This window comes from Misgurnus anguillicaudatus, chromosome 7 (genome assembly GCF_027580225.2).
Source record: "Misgurnus anguillicaudatus chromosome 7, ASM2758022v2, whole genome shotgun sequence".
In the NCBI taxonomy this organism is placed as follows: Eukaryota; Metazoa; Chordata; class Actinopteri; order Cypriniformes; family Cobitidae; genus Misgurnus; species Misgurnus anguillicaudatus.
In genome coordinates this window covers 12,949,866-12,971,064 of record NC_073343.2, presented here as the reverse complement: position 1 = coordinate 12,971,064, position 21,199 = coordinate 12,949,866, and the positions used below count along the sequence as shown (strand labels likewise).

At 37.2% G+C, this 21,199-nt stretch overlaps 1 protein-coding gene and 2 long non-coding RNA genes across 6 annotated transcripts in view; all 3 read right to left on the bottom strand.

Moving 5' to 3' along the window:
* Positions 1 to 21,199, bottom strand: part of zbtb8a (zinc finger and BTB domain containing 8A) — a 163,013-nt gene that overhangs the window by 9,190 nt on the left and 132,624 nt on the right. The window lies entirely within an intron of this gene.
* LOC141365272 (uncharacterized) lies at positions 4,543 to 5,183 on the bottom strand. Its single transcript, XR_012370490.1, has 2 exons — positions 4,852 to 5,183; positions 4,543 to 4,775 (listed from the first exon to the last, which is right to left on the bottom strand). It is a non-coding gene; the product is annotated as an uncharacterized lncRNA (long non-coding RNA).
* On the bottom strand, positions 10,823 to 18,665 carry LOC129418273 (uncharacterized). 4 transcript variants are annotated; one of them, XR_012370484.1, is made up of 7 exons: positions 17,710 to 18,665; positions 17,436 to 17,559; positions 16,898 to 17,041; positions 13,384 to 15,191; positions 12,710 to 12,844; positions 12,417 to 12,500; positions 10,823 to 11,600 (listed from the first exon to the last, which is right to left on the bottom strand). It is a non-coding gene; the product is annotated as an uncharacterized lncRNA (long non-coding RNA). The 4 variants fall into 4 exon arrangements; XR_012370483.1 differs by having other exon boundaries at positions 13,369 to 15,191; positions 17,710 to 18,664; XR_008636059.2 differs by having other exon boundaries at positions 13,662 to 15,191; positions 17,411 to 17,559; positions 17,710 to 18,656.

The following is a 21,199-nucleotide window of genomic DNA, read 5'->3' as shown; positions in this document are numbered from 1 at the left end:
CCAAGTACAATGGGAGCCAGAGGGGAAATGGTGACATAAAACTGCAAAGTCTCAGAATGATTGCCAGAAATACAGATGGTGACCGGGTCCGTGATGTGAGTGATGACAGATAATTCACTACCATTGAGTGCGAAGGGTGAAATGGGTTTGGAGAGAGCTGTCAACGGAACCTGGAGTTTACGTGCAAAGTGGTGATCGATTAAATTCCCCTCGGCTCCCGAGTCCAGTAGTGCGTCACAGGTGAGATGTGTGTTGCGCCACCGCAGCTTCGCCGGGAGGAGGGTAGATGTTAAAGGGGTCTTTGCTGAAGAGATTCCGCCCGAAAGTAACCCCAGCACTACTCCCGGGCGTTGCCTTTTACCGGACACCGATGGAGGAGGTGCCCGGCCTCTCCGCAGTATAAGCAAAACCCCAGCGATCGACGGCGAATCCTCTCCTCCCGGGAAAGCCGAGCTCGACCCACCTGCATGGGCTCCGGATCGGACATGGAGGAACCGGCCGCACTCTCTCTCGACGACGGTCTTCCTTCCAGAACAGCGTGAGAACAACCATCATCGTCGTAAGCCGGAATACTCCTCAGACGAATATCCGCTCGGATAGCCGCATCAATGAGACCATTGAGAGAAGCTGGAATCTCCCCATGTTGAAGTTCGCGCTGGATGTGGCCGGTTAACCCATGCAGGAAAATATCCCACTGCGCCTCTTCGTTCCAATGCGTTCCTTTACTCTCCTCCGTAATGTAGGACTGGGGCTGAAGAAAGAAATGGAGAGAGCATTGAGATAGAAATGGTCTACAACATTCTGGATCACCTGCGTATTTCTCTGGCGTAGAAAGTCTTGGTTCCTGACGGGACGCGCTCGCGGGTGGTGTAGAAGGAACAGACGGTGCGGGTGGCGCAGTGGGTAGCGTCAGCTGTTGGATCGCCTGGGTGAGCTCGGACACTTTGTCTGTCATGTCCTTCATTCCCCGGCTCAGTTCCTCAATCCGGCTGTCCTGGGTGGTGAAGCGATGTATGGCAGCGGAGATAAACTCTTCAAACCGAGCCGGGGATCCTTTACCTGCTGCTTCCATAGTGGCCAGATGATTCTGTGATGACTGGATGTAAAGATCAGAAAGCAAATGCAGTTACGATGAAAAACGGTTTATTAAACAGATGACACAGATGATATGATAGTAATGATAGACAGACAAAGGCTGCGGTGACAAATCCTTGTGTTCGTGGGTGAAGTCAAGATGACGGATGAAACCGGATACACAGACAGGCAGAACTCCAAGCGAAGACGAGACCACAGGAACACACGACACGATAACACAGGTAAGACAACGTAGCATAATCATCTGGCAGTGGGAAGAGAGAATGGGTGAGTATATATGCCGTTTGAGTAACTACCACCAGCTGGAGCAAAGCAATCACGCACACCTGCACTCACTCAGGTCATTAGTGATCAGACACGCACACGCACACTTCAGTCATACAGACAAACACAACACAGAAAGTCACGATGGACTTATCCTACCGTGACATTTACTATGTGATCAGATGTTCCCTGTCATGCAGTTATTTTAAACCTTTACAATGTGATCAGATGTTACCTGTCATGCAGTTATATTAAACCTTTACAATGTAATCAGATGTTGTGCAGTTATATTAAACCTTTACAATGTGATCAGATGTTACCTGCCATGCAGTTATATTAAACCTTTACTATGTGATCTGTTGTGCAGTATTAATTAATATTAATTAGTATTAATTAATACTGCACAACAGATCACATAGTAAAGTTTAATACTATTAAACCTTTATTATGTGATCAGATGTTACCTGTCATGCAGTTATATTAAACCTTTACAGTGTGATCAGATTTTACCTGTCATGCAGTTATATTAAACCTTTACTATGTGATCAGATGTTACCTGTCATGCAGTTATATTAAAGCTTTACAGTGTGATCTGTTGTGCAGTTATATTAAACCTTTAGCCTACTATGTGATCAGATGGTACCTGCCATGCAGTTATATTAAGCCTTTACAATGTGACCAGATGTTATCTATCAGGAATTTCTTAAACCATATGTGAGCTTTAGATTCCACTTAAAAGGATTTAAGTCTCCTGATTTGAAATAATAAATCCTGGCAAGTTTGCAAATTATTTCTATCATGGTACATTAGGCTACAAATGAATTGGTGAGTTATTGGACTGGCTGGGGTGCAAATTTGCTTTAAAAAAAGCGAAATCATTGTGTAACAGTACACGACAAACTGTGTAAATATTGGTATGCATAGTACTTTAATACATTTTTAATGCTGCTTCATCAACTCCTTCTTACAGGACAAGGTAGTTAAATATGTCCTAGGTTACCTGCTGCGACACGCAGTGTGATTATCGTGCAATAGATACGCCAAATTCCGATTTTGCGTGCATACGCATATGATATGGCGAATCGTTTCGTGACGTTTTATTTATTGTTTTCTTATTTGTTTTCTGTTTTTTTTTACCATTTTTGCTTGGGTTTAGGGTTAGAACAACTTTTTATTATATAAAAATGACATCCTAACCCAAACCCCAACTTTAACCCCAACTCCAAGCGACCATGGCTTAAATATAGATAAAAACATAGAGAAACCTGTATATTAAATAACCTGCTTAAACAAATGTGAAATCTAACCCTAAACCCAAGCGAAGATGGTTTAAAAAACAGAAAACAAATGAGAAAACAATAAATAAATATTACTAAAGTTATAGTGAACTACAATCTTTTAACCACCAAACTAGCTACCGAATGCGCTGTGCATGTTAGCGGAAGTCGGTTGACAAAATGCGGAAGAGCGAAGAATTAAAAATGGGCAGGGCGGAATAAGGTGAATATGCATTGACGTCACTTTTCCACGTGACCACGCGAGAGCTCGCCCGGTTGAGTGGCAAAACTCAAAATAGCTGGTTTTCATAGGGGCTGCTGCGAAAATGCCATTAAAAATGACTTTATCAGCTTAAATTAAATTTAGTTGGACTTGATAGCAGAGGTGGACAATACTTAACATTAGTTACATTTTCCAAGCATCTGTGCTTTATTAGGGTGTTTGTATAGGGAATGTGGAGTTGACGTCACGCGGTGTTGCATTATGGGTAATCCACCATATTTGCAGGATCGCGTCCTATCCCGCTGTATTTGAGTTCATGTGTTGGAGGTTGTTTTTGTATTTTCTGTTGAGATTTTAATAAACTTCGATATGTTTGGTCAGTACTGCTCAATCAAGCAGGTCACGCGATCGTTCAGGGAGGAAACTCAACAACGGAATACGTTTTTTCAGCTTTTATTCGTGGAAAAAACAAGGGAAGCCGGTGCAGGAGCTGACGAAAAGACGCCGGATCACGTGGTTTGCCTGCTGCAATCAGGAGAAAAACGTTTACTTTTCAAAAAAATCCCTGCATCAGCGAGAGTGTGTTCGCTGCATTTTCAGTCATTTAGTAATTTGTGATTAATAAAAGCAGAACCACTTAAATTGTCTTGTTTTTATGCTAACACTGTCAAACTAACTTGTAAATGTATGATTCATTCATTAATTTCTGATCACCCTAACCACATGAGTTATAAAAATAAATATTTAGACAATTTTGACGATTGTAACAAATATTTTTTATTAAAATGCAACTGCTCAAACCCACTACTTGTGACTCTTTAAATAACATAACCTTAGCTGAACATTTAGCATTTTGTTTGTTTTAATAACTTGGCCAAAACAGAAGTGCTATCTTATGTATGTGTTGATTCATCGCACAGAATAACTTACAACTGAGAATTTTTTTATAGAATCATTAAGATACGTAGGTATTAACACATTGTCAGTAAATAGCTGGTTTGCCAACCGTCATAAGACTCCAAAAGAAGAAGTGTCATCTTACTATAAGCTTGAAGGGATTTATAGCTCTTAAACTCCTGCAAAGTGTAAATAAAATCCTGCAAAAACAAGGTAATTGACCAGATATGTAAGCGGAGGTAGTGCGTCTGGATCCGTAATCCAGTCTTGGGCCGCTAAATCATATGGATCTATGTTGTTTATTTGTCCAAATAAAGTTTTTTGGCAGTAGCATTTAGTTTCTCCCGATAGGGTACCATCTCTTTTTATTTCAACTTCTTGATTTCTTCCGTTCTTCTTCAATTTTACCTAGTTTTAGCTTAACACACCCACAATTAAATGGCATCCCAGCTAACACATATACGTAACTGTTACGTAATGTCGACGTAATATGATGACCAAACTTACGTCGTGGCGACGAACCGAGTTACGTCGTTGCGACCGGAAAAGTGAAATTTCTGGATTTGTCGCCTGCACGTAACTTTGCAAAGTAATCTGCCTGTCGTGGGCACGTCGTGACAACGTAATGGATTAAAAGTTTTATGTTAGTAACCAGTAGTAATTTAAATCTTTTATTTAATATTCTTTGGGCGGACATCTGCAGTATAACGTTAACTAATTTAACTTGTCCTTATTTGCCCATTTACTATAAGACTTACCATAACATATGAATGACAGACTCAGAGCTTGAATACTTCATTTATTGAACATGAACATTACAAACATTTAAATAAACATATGTTAAAATGAGCATTTAAATGGATTCTCCATATAAGCTAATTTAAAATGTCATTTCTGAATTGTGCAGGCGTAGTTTTGTCAGACGGAGAGAGAGCGCGCGGTCCTCTTCATGTTCCGGTTGCCAGGGTAACGCTGCTCTTACCTTCACCAGTCCAAAACACCAAACATGTCCCACAAAACTTTAAAATAAAGACAATAAAATAAATAAAGGTTAAAAAATATCTACACGTATTTGTTGTGAAGTTAGTATCTTACCTGATAAAACGAAATTTCCTGTCAGATGAACATTCCCACTGCGCAAAGTGACGTCAGAATGACGTCTTTTTCATGGAATTTTTGGACGTCCGAATTCGGTACATAAAAGGGGTTGTTTTGTAACGCCAGGCGACGTCTTTTTTGCGACGTCTTCTGCACGTCTAAATGTTTACATCCTTAGGACCTCCGTGTAAGGAAAAAAGACATGAAAAAAGCGAAAAGAAATGATTGTCTCTGCACTTCACCCATCCATTGCAACACCGAACGCTTCAGTCATCTCCTGCCGGCCGCGGGTTTCGAACCACCGATTTCTGGATTACAAGCCAATCTCGCTAACCACTCAGCCACACGGCCATATGTTAATTTTGTATATAAGGCACACTTATTGCATTCATAACAAGAACGCAACATTATGAGAACAGGTGAGAATTTTTTCATGTTAAATTGTTAGTATGATCATATATTGTAATGTAACGAACTACGCATTTAATTACAGATTTTTAATTGTACATTTAGATGAATTTGTATATAAATTAAAAAGCAGAAAACACAGTACTGTATAAAATAATATAGACTATTCGTAAGTATTAATCATGTTGGTACAATAATGCTGATATTTGTAAATAAAAATTTTTTTATAGGCCTAATCATGTAATACAGACATAGGCCTGTCATAGACGTCCAAATGACGTCCAAAAAATTACCCAGTTTAAACGTCAAATGTTGCCCGTAAATATGACGTCCAAATGACGTCCAAAAAATTACCCAGTTTAAACGTCAAATGTTGCCCGTAAATATGACGTCCAAGTAGGGTCATGGTTGGACGTCCAAATAGTGGACCTAGTTTGGACGTCGAATAGATGTCCAGATTTGGTCATGGACCGACGGACCCAATATAGACATGATCTGCACGTCTATTCGACGTCCTGTGTTTAGTGGGTTCCTGTCAGTGCAGCATAAAACACGGTTTATACTGTCGGGCGAGATTCTGTGAGCCTTAATAAGTATGTTAACATGCTGTTTTCATAACTCTTAAGCAACTAAAATAAGTTATTGTGTATTTTAAACGGGTCTCAGTTCAGAGAAACAACACCGCGTCCTGTCAGCCACCGTTCTGCTGTGCACGCGCGGTCGCGCGCTCTGGTTGAGGTCAGCTGGGCGGGAGGCGCGCGCTGTTTCATGTTTCCCATGTAAATGGCAGTTCGTGTGTATTTAATCTATTTTGACTTATTTAAGGGAAACTTTGAGACTGAAAAGTTTTAATAAGCTAACCTAAATAGAAAACGAAATTAATGTTTAATATAATTGTAAAGGTAATGAAATTACCTCCCTGGGACGTAACAGTTACGTTCCCAGTAAGTTAGGGAATTACCAAAATAGTACGAATTTATTGCGTAACTGGGACGTACTTGGTTATCTTGCGACGTAAGGAGTCCGTACTGGCGACGTGGTGATTTGGTACTGTAATGGTAGCCTAATGAAATTACCTCCCTAGGACGTAACAGTTACGTTGCCAGTAAGTTATGAAATTACCAAAATAGTACGAATTTATTACGTAACTGGGACGTACTTGGTTATCTTGCGACGTAAGGAGTCCGTACTGACGACGTGGTGATTTGGTAGGGGAGAGTGGGGTAAAGTGAGACATTTTTTACATTTGCTCCCCTCTAAGCGAACTAAAATGATATATCAGTCAAATTTACACATTTCCCATTAATTCAGGATGTTTCCTAGCTTTGGAAATTACCAGAATGTATTCAGGACGAAGAGCAGTGAAAATATGATTGTTTTAAAAAAAGTGGTCTTGTGTCTCACTTTACCCCAGCTTAGGGGTAAACTGAGACAAACCAGAAAAATCAAGGGGGTAAAGTGAACCAGCTCGGGGTAAACTGATCCACTTACTTTTTCCACTCTGAAACTACCATAACAGCACATATTGTAACAGATAAAATCCTGACGGCTAGCTTGACAACCACACATTCCAGAACTAATGTTGGACTAGCAAAAGAATCAAGGGGATTGGCCAATTAAGAAAATTATTTTTCTAAACACTTGAAAGTACAGTAACTCTGAACCAATATCAAATACAACGTAATATAATTCAAAAGTTTTATTTTTTGGCCAGTTTTTGCCTTTATTTAACAGTGAGTTTTGGAGAGGACAGGAAAGGACAGGGAGGAGAGAAGGGTATTGGATCGGCAAATGACCACGAGCCGGGAATCGAACTCGGGTCCCAGAAAGTGTGAAAGCACCACATGTCGGAGCTGGGGGTCAGTTGTTTTTTAAAAGACTCAACGGATTAAGCCTCACATACCGATAAGGGTAGAGCATTCCAAAGCTTTGGTGCAATCATCTGAAAGGACAGATCTCCCCGGGTTTTAAGATGTGTTCTGGGGACTCTAAGGAGATTGTGATTCGAGGAGCGTAGAGTGCGAGATTAAGAGTACGGAGTCAAAAAATATGCAATATATTGAGGGGTCTGTCCATGTAGTGCTCTAAAAGTAAAAACTAAAATTTTAAAATCAATTCTAAATTTTACTGGAAGCCAATGGAGTGTATATAATATCGGTGTGATATGTGCCCTTCTGTTTGTTCCTGTCAAAACCCTAGCAGCAGCATTTTGCACGAGTTAAAGGCGACTCAGGGAAGATTTGTTAAAACAGATAAAAATAGAATTACAATAATCAAGGCGAGAAGAAATAAAAGCATGAATAATCAACTCCACTGTAGCTTTAGGCAGCAATAATCTCAATTTGAAGATATTTCGTAAATGATAAAAACAATTTCTGACCATCAGTCTAGAGTGACCATCCAATGACATTGATTGGTCAAACAATACAACAAGGTTTCTTAGGCCTGGTTTGACAGATGATTGTAGAGAACAGAGGTGTTGTTTAATTTTAGGGATTTTTTGGTCTGGGGCAATAATTAAGGTTTCAGTCTTATTTGTATTTAATTGTAGACAGTTTTTGTTTAACCGGATCTTAATAGATGACACAAGCATTCCAGTAGGTCAGTTAACTTTCCAAACTCTCACTAATTAAAAGAGCAATACAACTGAATGTCGTCAGCATAAAAATGATACGACACATTTTTAAAACTACAAATTATTTCACCAAGGGGAGTAATGTACAATAAAAACTGAATTGGACCTAAAACTGAGCCTTGAGGGACTCCACATAATAATGGTGACAGCTCGGACAGAATGTTATTTACAGACACACAGAAGGATCTGTCACACAAATAAGAGGAAAACCACTTTAGAACAGAACCTGAGAAACCCATTTCATTTCTTAACCTATTTATCAGTATGGTATGGTCCAATGTATCAAACGCAGATGATAGATCAAGTAAAACTAACACAGTGTATTGTCCAGAGTCTGCAGCCATCATAATGTCGCTTGATACTTTTAAAAGTGCAGTCTCTGTTGAATGGCATTTGCGAAAAACCGACTGAAACTTATCCAATAGCTTGTTTCCCTCGAGGAATGCGGTCAATTGCCCTGCCACCACTTTCTCAAGGATTTTAGATAAAAAAGGTAATTTGATATAGGCCTGTAATTAGTTGGTTCAAAAGAGTCTAGATTGGGCTTTTTCCGTATGGGAGTAACAACTGCCTATTTAAAAAGGCTTGGCACAGAACCGGTTAAAAGGGAGAGATTAATCAATTTAGCCACATATGGACCAACTAAATCAAACACATTTAATAACAGAGAGGCCGGCAAAATATCTAGCGGACTTGATGATGGCTTCATTTTACTTAGTAGACCCTTTATATCATTTTGAGTGATGGGTAAAAAAGTATCCCAAGAGTACAGAGATGTCGAACCACAAAATATGACATGAGGAGAAGGAATCATAGTAACTCTGATATCTTGTACCTTTTTTACGAAAGCATGTAAAAACCTATTACAATCTGTCTTAGAATTCACCGGCACTTGAGGAACTGGGGGAGAGATATTCTTAGATATTATGTCAAACAGGACTTTGGGATTTTTCTTGTTCACAACTAGAAGATTTTAGTAGTAAACAGACCTGGCCAATTTTATCATTTCATTTAATGATGTAATGAGCTCCTTCAAGTGAAGCCTATGCACTTCCAGACTTGTGGATTTCCACAAGCGCTCGACTTTACGACAATTTCTCCTAAAGGACAAGATTTCATCATTTAACCACGGACAAGACGTTTTTGTGAGATTACTTTTACATTTCATAGGCGCAACATTATTTAAAACAGAATAACAGTGATTGTTAAAAGACTGGAGATATGATTCTACATCACTACAATCATTAAATGAACTAAGATCAAATAACAGGGAAAATTTCTCATTGGTGGTTTGATTTATGATGCGTCTTTTTGTTATTGGTTTATTATGTCTTTAAGGTCTTCCCTGCTGAAAAAAAAACAGCATACCAGCAAGACCAGCATATGTTGTGCTTTGGTGCTGGTTTGCTAGTGAACACCAGCTAAACCAGCATCAAAAGAGCATCAGCACCAGCATTAGCACCAGCTAAACCAGCATCAAACCAGCATTAGCACCAGCTAAACCAGCATTAGCACCAGCATCCCATGCTGGTCATACCATAGCGTTGCCACCCGTCCTGGTTTTCCCAGGATTGTGCTCTTTTTTGAGTCACTGTCCTGGAAAATGTATATTTTTCCCGGGACACGAATTGTCCCGTTTTTTTGTAAAAATGAACTTTTAAAGCAGAATTTCCTGGTTTTAAATTAAAGCGTTTCCTTCCACTGTTTCTGTGTTCATCCAATCCTGTGTCTGTAACCAGGTAAAATAGAACAGGTAACACAGTGGATTGGCTAGGCGTTTACTTTTATTTGATTGGAAGCTCAACCTATCGCCTAGCAACTATATGCTGTCGGTTGGTCGCACGCGTCGCATCCACAGATTCCACACACACATCCTGGATGAAATAGTTTGAGTTAAGTTGCTAGTCAGCTTTTAAAACAATCAATGGGGATGGTCAAAGCTGAACTTCAAGTTAGATTAAACTTTAAATGATCATGCTTGGAGTTTAAAGCATTCATTGAGGGACATCCGAGACTTCTGCAGGCAGCAAAAAGGGATGAGAAATACACATGGAAAAAGAGGTGAGAAATGTCAGTTTTAGGTTGCCCAAATTTACTAAGTTAACAAAAACAAAAAGTTGTTTATAATCTATTATAATACATGTAATCATGTTTTAATTGCTAAAGAATATATCCTATATTTGTACAAATGATTATATTTTATAATAGAATATAATTATGCAGTATATGTTTACATAATGTTTATACAAAAATTTATTTAATGTATGTATTTAAAGGCGGAGTCCACGATGTTTGAAAAACGCTTTGGAAAAAGAGACGGGCCGACTACCAAAACACACTTATAGCCAATCAGCAGTAAGGAGCGTGTCTACTAACCGACATACTTGCCGGGTTGCGTATGTGTGGGGCGGGTGTCAGTACCCGATCCGTGCCGCCTGTCCAATCTGTTTTGCGCATGCGCATAATTGCGTAGAAGAAAACGTCATCATTTCACTGTGCGATTGGTACCACGCATGCGTTGAAACACTTTACGGCCAAGCATAACAACTGGCAGCGTATTTTTGTAGGCTACACTTTTGTGTAGTTAATAAAGACTCTTTTTAAACATATTTAAATGAAGACTTTTTTTAAAGACATATTTAAATGAAGGCAATTATCCGAAACCGCATCCCAGCTAACATACAGCGGCTAATGGTTCATAATCGTTAAATCACTCTAACCAAAATGTCTTTCAACAGAATAATAAACAATATACAATAGCAACTGCAAATGTTTTATTTTCAGTAAACAGAATAAATATACAAATCCATTTACATTTATCAGATGCATTTAACCAACGTGACTTTGTTTACACTTTTTTTCTGTACCCATGCAAAAGTTATCTATATTTTTTTACCATAATTTGCAGTAAAACCACAGTAAAAATAAAATCAACCATGGTTTATTAATAAATAAAAAATAATCATGCTCTTACAACAGCATATAGAAGTGCATTTTAGTAACCACAAACTTTACCATGATTTAAAATAATATGGTTACCACAGTTTCACTCCAGCATTACTATAATGTTACTGTAGTATAACCATGGTTACAAAACCTTGGTTTGAAATAAGATATGCAGTTTTACCATAATAAAACCAATGCATGTTTCAAGGTTACAAAAAATCCCTTAATCAGTCTGAGGTAACAGTGACTCACTGAGGAGAATGTTCTGGAAACAAAACAATATTAATTTCACAATAGCTCTAAGTTAATACAAGTCATGTGTTTAAAGTCCTGTTCAGTTAAAAGACAATTATTATTATAGGGTAAGTTGGCAGAATTTCAACCTACTTTGTGTTGTTACAATGTCTGTAATTTGAAAATGAACCATTTAGATGATGCAAAACATCATTTTGGCAAAGAATTGTGGATAAAAAAATGGGAATAAATCAGCACAATTAACTCAAGAATAAAGAGGAAACATTTTCTGTTCAAATGTTAGCATCTATTGTATTTGTAACAATATAAAGTGGGTTAAAAATCGGCAAACTTGCGCTTTGGGGCAGTAATTACAATATTATATTTGGCAATTTTGTATGTCTATCTATTGTTGCCATCGTCTTAAGCCTCTGTGAGTGTTGGCATCATCTGAAGTCTTCACAAATGAAGCTGGATCCAAAAAGGAGCTTCCGTAACCTCTAGTAATTTTAGGATGTGTATCCTGATGGGGAAAAAAACAGGAAAGGAAAATTAGAAGGATGATGATTTCTGTGGTTCATATTATTTCAAGCAAAAGCTTATGTGCACTTCTTATTTCATCACTGGAGAACAAGGTCATAAGATGTGTATGTGAATGCTTGGCTTAGAAGAGGTGTTTTTCTTAATTAAGACTGGTAGAGTTTAGGAGTAAACTCTTAACTGTTTTTGTTAAAAAACAGTTTAACTGTTTTTGTTAAAGTGCAACTATGGTCTGATTCACTTTTTTGCATTTCCTTTGGTGTGTAAGTGTGTATTAGTAAATGTTAACGATATGCTAAAGGTATAAACCCCAAAGTAAACGATGACACAAGTTATTGCCTCCAATGTAAATATCTTTTATTGGACTACAAACACACGGATTGTAGGCAACAGTTTACTTCCTGGGATTGGTGATGTAGCCAAGACCGACATTATCATAATTCTTCCCACTTTGGCCTGTAAGTTAACTCCTGTTAGCATTGCGAGCAATTTTTTTTAAACATGGTAAGGAGCGTCACAATGTACAGATTAGCTGGTCAATTAGGGACACAGAGCTTTTTAAATCAATGAGTTCTGTACAAAATCAATGCGTTTGAGGAAGGAGGGAAATCTAAACCTACAAAAATGTACGGTATGTGGAAAATATATTTTTTTTACTAGAAACCACGCAAACACATTGTATTATACCAAATACACAAGATAACGTTGTTTTTTAGCAATGAAATGGGTGCATTTTAAATAAATAAACCACAACCTTAAACCTTTGAACAGCAATGTATTAGTTTGAGGTTCTACTTACTAGTCATATGATTCATAGCACCTTAGAGAAGTTTTCTGACAGGTCTGCTTCAACTATGCTGCATAGCCATCAGCATGGACAAACCTACAAACATAACATTTAATTTGTCACAAAGCAAACAATAGAATGCAGTGCGAGATTCATTAAATGGAAACAACCAAGAGCAGATGTAAAACACTGAAAAGAAAATAATAGTATACAAAAGATGATTGTCTGAAAAATAGATGATTTATTAATTTATTGATTTATTGGTCTGTCTGTCTGTCTGTCCAATGTTATCTCAACTAACTTACCATCTACAACGAAGTGGTTGGCCACCCGCATGACTCTCTTCCAGTCAACCGCGACATCGACATCCCACTTAGTAGGTACTGCCGAAGGGCAGCATGAAATAACTACTGGTCCATGTTGGTCCTTTATACGAATGACTAAAAAAAAAGATATCTTCACTCACCATATGCTGCTACAATGTTAACACATAGATACAATGATGAAAGACTAAATCAAATTAAATAAACTTTATTTATATTGCACATTTTTAATGTGACATGCACAGACAATGAAAGGGATTAAAACAAAGATGACATGACGAAACAATAAACATAAATAAGATAAACAGATAGAGATTAAAATACACCCCTACTGGAAAATCCAGCTAAAACCAGCATAAGCTTTAAGGTGGCAGTAGCTGGTTTTTAAGCTTGTCCTCCCAGCCTGGCAAAGCTGGTGGGTCAGCTGTCTTCCAGCCTGACCAGCTTACACCAGCAAAAAACAGCTACCAGCTAATGCTGGTTTTAGCTGGATTTTCAGTAGGGAAACCAAACACTTGAAATTATGAAATGTAGTGGAGTAAAAATTATGATAATATACTTTAGAATGTATGTTTTCCAAAGTAAAACACTGATTAAAAAGGAATACTTAAACATTTAGTTTTATGTAGAAAGTAAAATACTTAAGTAATGTCCACCTCTGGTATCAACAAGGATTGTGGTTTAGCCTACATGTCACACGAATCTAGTCAGGGCCAATACACCATCAAATAAATGTTAGTTTAAACACTCGAAGTTTTCAGGTAACCGGACACACTGCATTTCATTGTAAGCCTAACCAGCCAGCTAGTCTAGCTAACTACTACATGATGATATGAAATACTGTATATTATGTCTTAGTGACCTTGTTGTTTATGCATAAAGACGCCTGTATATCTGCATTAAAAACTTTTGAACGAACATTTCCGTCACTTACCTTAGCCTCCATATGTTCGCCGGTGTTCTTATATGACGCATTTCTTCACTATTTTTAAACTCCGGTTGTCGCGCATGCGTAGAACAGATCAGGTAGGGTCGTAAACTGTCGTAAAACAAGTTGAGCTTCTGCGCATGCGCACAATTATGCGCATGCGCAAAACAGATTGGACAGGCGGCACGAATCGGGTACTGACAGTGGGTCTATCAACAGAAGGTCCAGATTCTATTGGGGTAGGGGCGTGTTTGTTTAGGTGATTTCAAATATCAAATATCAACATTGGCTTTCAAACATCATGGACTTCGCCTTTAATGTAGAAAGGAGTCCAGAGTGAGTGCATCTACATCAGAGAGTGCATCTACTTCAGGGAAAGCATCTACGTCAGGACAAATATAGGTTAGAGAGGGAATAGAGTCCTACAACTTTTAACATAGTATATTTGCAAATATTAGTTGATCCCCCCTCCAAAAAACAAAACAAAAATAAATTTCATCTCAGTGTCCCGGTTTTTCACAAATCAAAGGTGGCAACCCTATCATACACTCTTAAAACAAATGTGTTAAAAACAACACAACATGTGTTATTTTTTACACATGTTCTGAGTGTGCGCAGGGACAACACATGTTGAGTTAAATTTAACACAGAATATGTGTTATAAAATGCAACACAAAAATGTGTTGCTTCAGTAAACACATTTATGTGTAACTTTCTATTAATCTAACACAACTGTGTGTTACCGAGTAATTGTTTAGTTTTAATATTAAAAAGAAAAAAAAACATATGATTTGTAAACTTTAAATTATGAAATCAAGCAGACAACTATTGAATATTGTTCACAAACTATTTATTTGTAAAATAACAAATATTTGACAATTAATGCTTGCATGAAAATATGCTAGTACTGTATGTTGCTAGATGTATGCTAATTTAAATAAATGTAAGTGCAAGTATAATTACTTCAAACATACATTACATTGATAAGTTTTAAAACACTATTTATAAAATAATTCATTGAATTTAAAAGCAACTGTGTTAAACATGTTGAATAGAACAATGTCTGAAATCGTTTCCAACATGCAAGTTATCAAAAAATTTTAACTTGTCCTGAAACATTAACATGTTATCTTACATTTAGAAAAATACTTAAAATGAACTTGACAAGCGTATTCAAAGAAATTTCCGTCACAAAACATTTAGGGGCGGTTTCCCGGACAGGGGATTAGCTTAATCCAGGACTAGGCCTTAGTTTAATTAGGAAATATAACTGGTTTCAACAAAAACATTACTGGTGTGCATTTTGAGGCTAAACATAGGGCACTGATATATTCTAAGATATGTCAGTGCAAGTTGTTTTCAGTACCGCACAGGTCAGATTGTCAACATCAGGTGGAAAGGCAAAAGAATCGTTTATTGCAACAGTTACGTAGTGGCCTCCATGTCCTGAAGAACCGTTGGAAACCAACTGTGGCTGAGCTGATTTCAGACACCCTTTGATCATTTAGTAAGCAAAGACGTCACACCGGTACCAGCCTACACAAATGAAACAATGAACATCATTAGAAAATGTTGTTGCATGAAAATTACTTATTTTATATAAAGTTTAGAGTCACAAAGCCTACCGGCATCAAGTCCCACAGGCAGGGCCGCCTTAACCTAATGTGAGGCCCCGGGGCTAAAAGGTTTTGTAGGCCCCCCTTCCCCTCGATTTATGGTCTATTTTTTTATTAAGTGTAATATCTAGGTAATCTACATATCAAAATGCATTAGTTTCTTTCGAGACATACAACAGTGAGTTTTCTCTCTTTGAGCCAGAAAACACCATAATATTGTTATTAACATATCACTGAGCCCACTTGAGCATAAACACAAGACACTTTATTTAACAACCACACACAGCAACATGTGGTGATAATAAAACCAAAATGTGTGAAAGTATATTTTTGGAATATACAAATTTGCAGAAAATTGCCACTCACTAACTAAATGCTCACCACAGTTTTAAAAATATAATAAGTTAAAGTTAGTTTTAAAGTGAAAATGCATTAATGATAACAAAAGATAAGTCTTTATAGACAGAATCTTGTTAAATGCATTAATGATAACAAAAGATAAGTCTTTATAGACAGAATCTTGTTTTTAATCATTTATTTATTTTGTAGGCTATTGAAGATATAGTATGCATTGTATTTAGTATTTATGCATACATAAGCATGTGAAACGACCAAGTATGAATATGCACAAGACAGACAGGGAACATACCTGTATATAAGATCTTTAGATAATGAGATTATAATGGTGCTATCAGGGGATGATCATTTGAGATGGTCTTGTCGCTCTTTACTTTCTTAGACTTGCACCTTTACCGTTGCGTCTCTTTCTCGTTTTTTTAAACAAACAGATGTGTGTACTCAGCTTACGTCGCGTCAAACTACATCGCTCCAGCTGCGCACGCGTCACTGATATAAACGCGAGTAAACTTAAACTTTATAACAACTAACAGCATTATGTGCGGGAACACCTTTCTTAATTTAGCGGCACAGTTTCTTGCGCACGTTTGGAGAGACTTCTGCATGCCAGAGACTCAGACAGCTGCAGGAGCACAGAGAGAGCGAACGAGCGAGCGTGCGCACGAAAGAGAGAGAGACCTGCACCTCACTAATGCTTATTATGAAATTTCAGAAATTACTCTTTCATTTGTTGGTGGATTATTTCCCGTTTCTCTGTCACACTCAGTCTAACGTGCAGGAATGTCAAGTTGACAACGCGCACTTAATTACATTACGCGGAATAAAAAATATGTTACGTCTAACATTTTATTTCACATTAAGTTACAACGGACCAATCAGCAGCCATGAAACATGCAATTTGAGTGATTGACAGAAAACCTGACAAGTTACAAAACAATATGACCTTTTCAGCTCATCATGAACGCAAACTTGGGAGGCCCTTGAACTTGGGAGACCCCTGGGCTTCAGCACAGGTAAGCCCGTGCATTAAGGCGGCCATGCCCACAGGACTGACACAGCAGAATTCACACAGCAGAAGATGAACGAGTCTCCTTAACATTGTATAACACAGCTCTCATCTGGGTGTAGTAAACATGCAGGTCACATGCAAAATATAAATTATGAGAAAAAATTCTTAAAAAAGGATTACTTTTATATCGTACTTTGAATGTTACATTTTAAACGTCATTTTCCAAATTAAACATTTGGAACAGAGATAGGAAATCATACCATTATGTTGACTGTCAGCTTTCTTTAAAAAATGTCTGATGTCCATTTTCTTCTCTAAAGATGCTTTTTCCCTGAGTTTCTCAATAATTGTCACATTCCCATTTCTTCTTTCCCATCGGTAAGTCTGGAAAACTTGATGTCCCCCTTCAGTGAATTTAAAAAGAAATAGTAATATTGGAATTATGAAACACTTTGTGTAAAGTTATCTCCAGTTAAAGGCGGAGTGCACAATGTTTGAAAAACGCTTTGGAAAAAGAGACGGGCCGACTACCAAAACACATTTATAGCCAATCAGCAGTAAGGAGCGTGTCTACTAACCGACATCCTTGCCGGGTTGCGTATGTGTGGGGCGGGTCTTTTAAAAGAAGGTCCAGATTCTATTGGGGAAGGGGCGTGTTTGTTTAGGTGATTTCAAATATCAACATTGGCTTTCAAACATTGTGCACTCCGCCTTTAAGTATATTACAATCACTGGCATGTCCAGAAATTGGGGATATTCCTTAAAGATTTCACCAATAATTGGTGATTTTGTCATTACCTGTATCCATCTTCTTTGATGACTGAAGGTTTGGTCAATGGCATTCTTTATTGATGATGTCCTCCGACTTCAACTCTGTTGAAGCTACCGTCTGATGTTCTGTAATCTCATTTTTATAAATCCACTGTGTAATGGCCCATCAAAAAAAAAAAAAAACAATGCAAAAATGATCAATGCAAAAATAGCACTTAGTTAGAGTCAAGTACAGTTTTTATACACATTGTCAAGTAAGTAATTTCATACACATAAATGAAGTATGTAAAAGCATCCTTACGGTAAATGTCCCTCTTTTTGACCAAATGAGACCATAATCCAACAACACAATCTCCTTGAGAGTGCCAGCTTTTCTTTTTCAGATGGATAGCTGAAAAAGATTACAAACAAACATTGACACAAGAATTGTGATTTACATCTAGTTAAGTATTACTGGGCAGTATTTATAACTCAATAGTGCAAAAACACTTTACAGCTAGTAGCACAAAACTACACCCATCTTATTCACGTAGCACTTTAGCCTTACTGCAAGCAGTGAAAGGTTCGTGAAGTTCGACTCTTACCATTAGACCACTACTCTCCCAGTAATTAATTGCGTCTTGTCTAACTTTATATTGAACGCGAGCAGCGCGACACGAAAATAAAAAACAGTATTATAAAATGTGGCTGTGCATCATCCAGAATGTACAGCATCACCGATTAATAATGAGTTTTACCGTCTTTTGTCTCGTCATGCCGCTCACAGGTGTACAGTACGTTAGGTACAGTGATGTGCTGTTCCACCATGTGCTTAACCAAACGCGACGAGGCGTTGCGGTAATTGAAAGGCATAATGTATAACGTAATTTAAGGAAATGAACTGAAAAGAAACCCGTTAACGTTACCGCGTGTCACGTCTATTTAGGACACAGTGTTAACGATATACGTTACACCCAGCAAACACAGAACGTTCCCCTAACGCTAGTTCCCGGTTATATTTTGGTTATTTTTTTTGGGAACCAAAAAATAACGTTCTGGGAACGTTATTTTTAGGTTTTATTTTTTGCAACCATAAAATAACGTTCCCATAACGTTGTAGGGTGGTTATTTTTAAATAACCTAAAAATAACTTATACAGAACGTTATTTTTTGGTTATTTTTTTGGAACCATAAAATAACGTTCCCATAACGTTGCAGGGTGGTTATTTTTAAAATAACCTAAAAATAACTTATACAGAACGTTATTTTTTGGTTCTTTTTGGTTCTTTTTTTGGAACCATAAAATAACGTTCCCATAACGTTGCAGGGTGGTTATTTTTAAAATAACCTAAAAATAACTTATACAGAACGTTATTTTTTGGTTATTTTTTGGTTATTTTTTGAACCATAAAATAACGTTCCCATAACGTTGCAGGGTGGTTATTTTTAAAATAACCTAAAAATAACTTATACAGAACGTTATTTTTTGGTTATTTTTTTGGAACCATAAAATAACGTTCCCATAACGTTGCAGGGTGGTTATTTTTAAAATAACCTAAAAATAACTTATACAGAACGTTATTTTTTGGATCTTTTTTGGTTATTTTTTTGGAACCATAAAATAACGTTCTCATAACGTTGCAGGGTGGTTTTTTTTAAATAACCTAAAAATAACTTATACAGAACGTTATGTTTTGGTTATTTTTTGGTTTTCTGGAACCATAAAATAACCTAAAAATAACTTATACATAACGTTCTCTAATGGTTATTTTTTGGTTATGTTTTTTTTTAGGAAATGAAGTGAATGCATAATTAAACCCATCCTTTAGTGTGCACGTCTAATATGCGCGTGCTTGTCTGCACGAGCTTACCGCCTTCTTCACGAGTAACCGCTTTATCTTCTGCTCAGGAAAAGTCGTTAATTTAAAAAATAACGGTCCTTTCGTTTTTACCTCAGAGACTAACATTATTTTAGCGGTTCTTTTGTCTCTTTCTTGATTTAGTAACTTAAATATGTGAGAAGAAATATATATACGAGTGATTTCCAATCGATTTGAGGAGAATTTGAGGAGAATATAATGTTAGAAACTTTTTATTGTTGTAAAAACGGATAGCTGACTAACTGTGGTAAGATCTTTTAACCTAAAGTGACTGATTTATTTCTCATTGCGTTTTAACTTCAGAGTATATCATTCTAGCGATTTCTTTTTTGTTTCTTCATTAGTAGCTTAAATATGTGAAAACGAAAATATATTTTAATTATTTCCATGAAGAGAATATGAAGTTAGAAGCTTTTGATTATTGTAAAAACTGAGAGAGAGATGCTGATTGTTGTTACTTAATAATGGAGAGGCGGCTGCTGTAAGGTCTGTTAAACTAAAGTGAATTACATGTTTATATATTTTCAATAAATATCTGTTTTAACTCTTCTTTATTGTGTTGAAGTCACTATTATATATTTGATAAAATATAATGTTATCTAAATACATAATATGTGATGTGTTGAGGTATTTTTATATAAAATAACCTGTGTTATATAATGGTATAATATTTTAATAGACATTTTTTCCAGTAATAGCATAATTTAATTATTATAGATTTTGTATTAAATAAATTATTTTATTCCTCCTTATACGGAAATGTGTTTTACTTATTTTAGATAGATATGATAGATAAAAATCAACCAAAACACAGCATGGGATGTACTAATAGACGTGCCGTACTTTTGTAAGCCTTCACTTCTTCACTGAGGCTGGAGTCTTGCGCGCTCTGTCAGTGCACCTGATCTCACGAATTTCCGTGGCATTGTCACGGAATTTTTCGCTCATTTTTCCGTGACATTCTCACGGGTCTCCGCATATTTCCGTGGCCCTGCCACGGACTTTCTTTTCCGTGGCATTCTCACGGATTGGTTACTCAACTGTTTTGTCCTATTTTCTTACCATTTTCGCTTCGGTTTAGGGTTAGATTTACATAAAATGACATCCCTACCCAAACCCAACCCTAACCCCAATGCCAGGTGACAATTGATTAAAGTTTAGAAAATATAAAAGAATACATCAGAAAAAATTGTATAAAACAATACTTACAGTGACAAAGTAATGCAAGCACCAAATCTAACCCTAAACCGAAGCGACAATGGTTTGAAAATAGGAAAAAGCAGTTGAGTAACCAATCCGTGAGAATGCCACGGAAAAGAAAGTCCGTGGCAGGGCCACGGAAATATGCGGAGATCCGTGAGAATGTCACGGAAAAATGAGCAAAAAATTCCGTGACTATCCCACGGAACTTTGTGAGATCATGTTGGTCAGTGCGTGCACGGAGCCGCGGCAACGCGCCCTCGCGCCCTGGTGAGATCATTTTTCACTCCATGTCAGCTGTGCATTTTCCAAGGTTTGTTTTTGGTTAGCCAGGAAAGTTTTCTTTACAGAAATAGAACGTTATTTTTAGGTTATTTTAACGTTTTCCTAACGTTAGGAGAACGTTCGAATAACGTTAGGAGAACGTTCTCCTAACGTTATTCTAACTTCTCCTAACGTTAGGAAAACGTTCTCCTAACGTTAGGAAAACGTTAAAATAACCTAAAAATAACGTTCTATTTCTGTAAAGAAAACTTTCCTGGCTAACCAAAAACAAACCTTGGAAAATAACGTTATGGGAACCAAAAACTAACGTTAGGGGAACGTTTTGAGAACCAAAAACTAACGTTAGGGGAACGTTTTGGGAACCAAAAATTGTTAGCTGGGCAGTGCTGCAAGCAAGTGTCACACATATTACTAACCCGTAGTCCAATGTGCCTTTCATTAAACAAT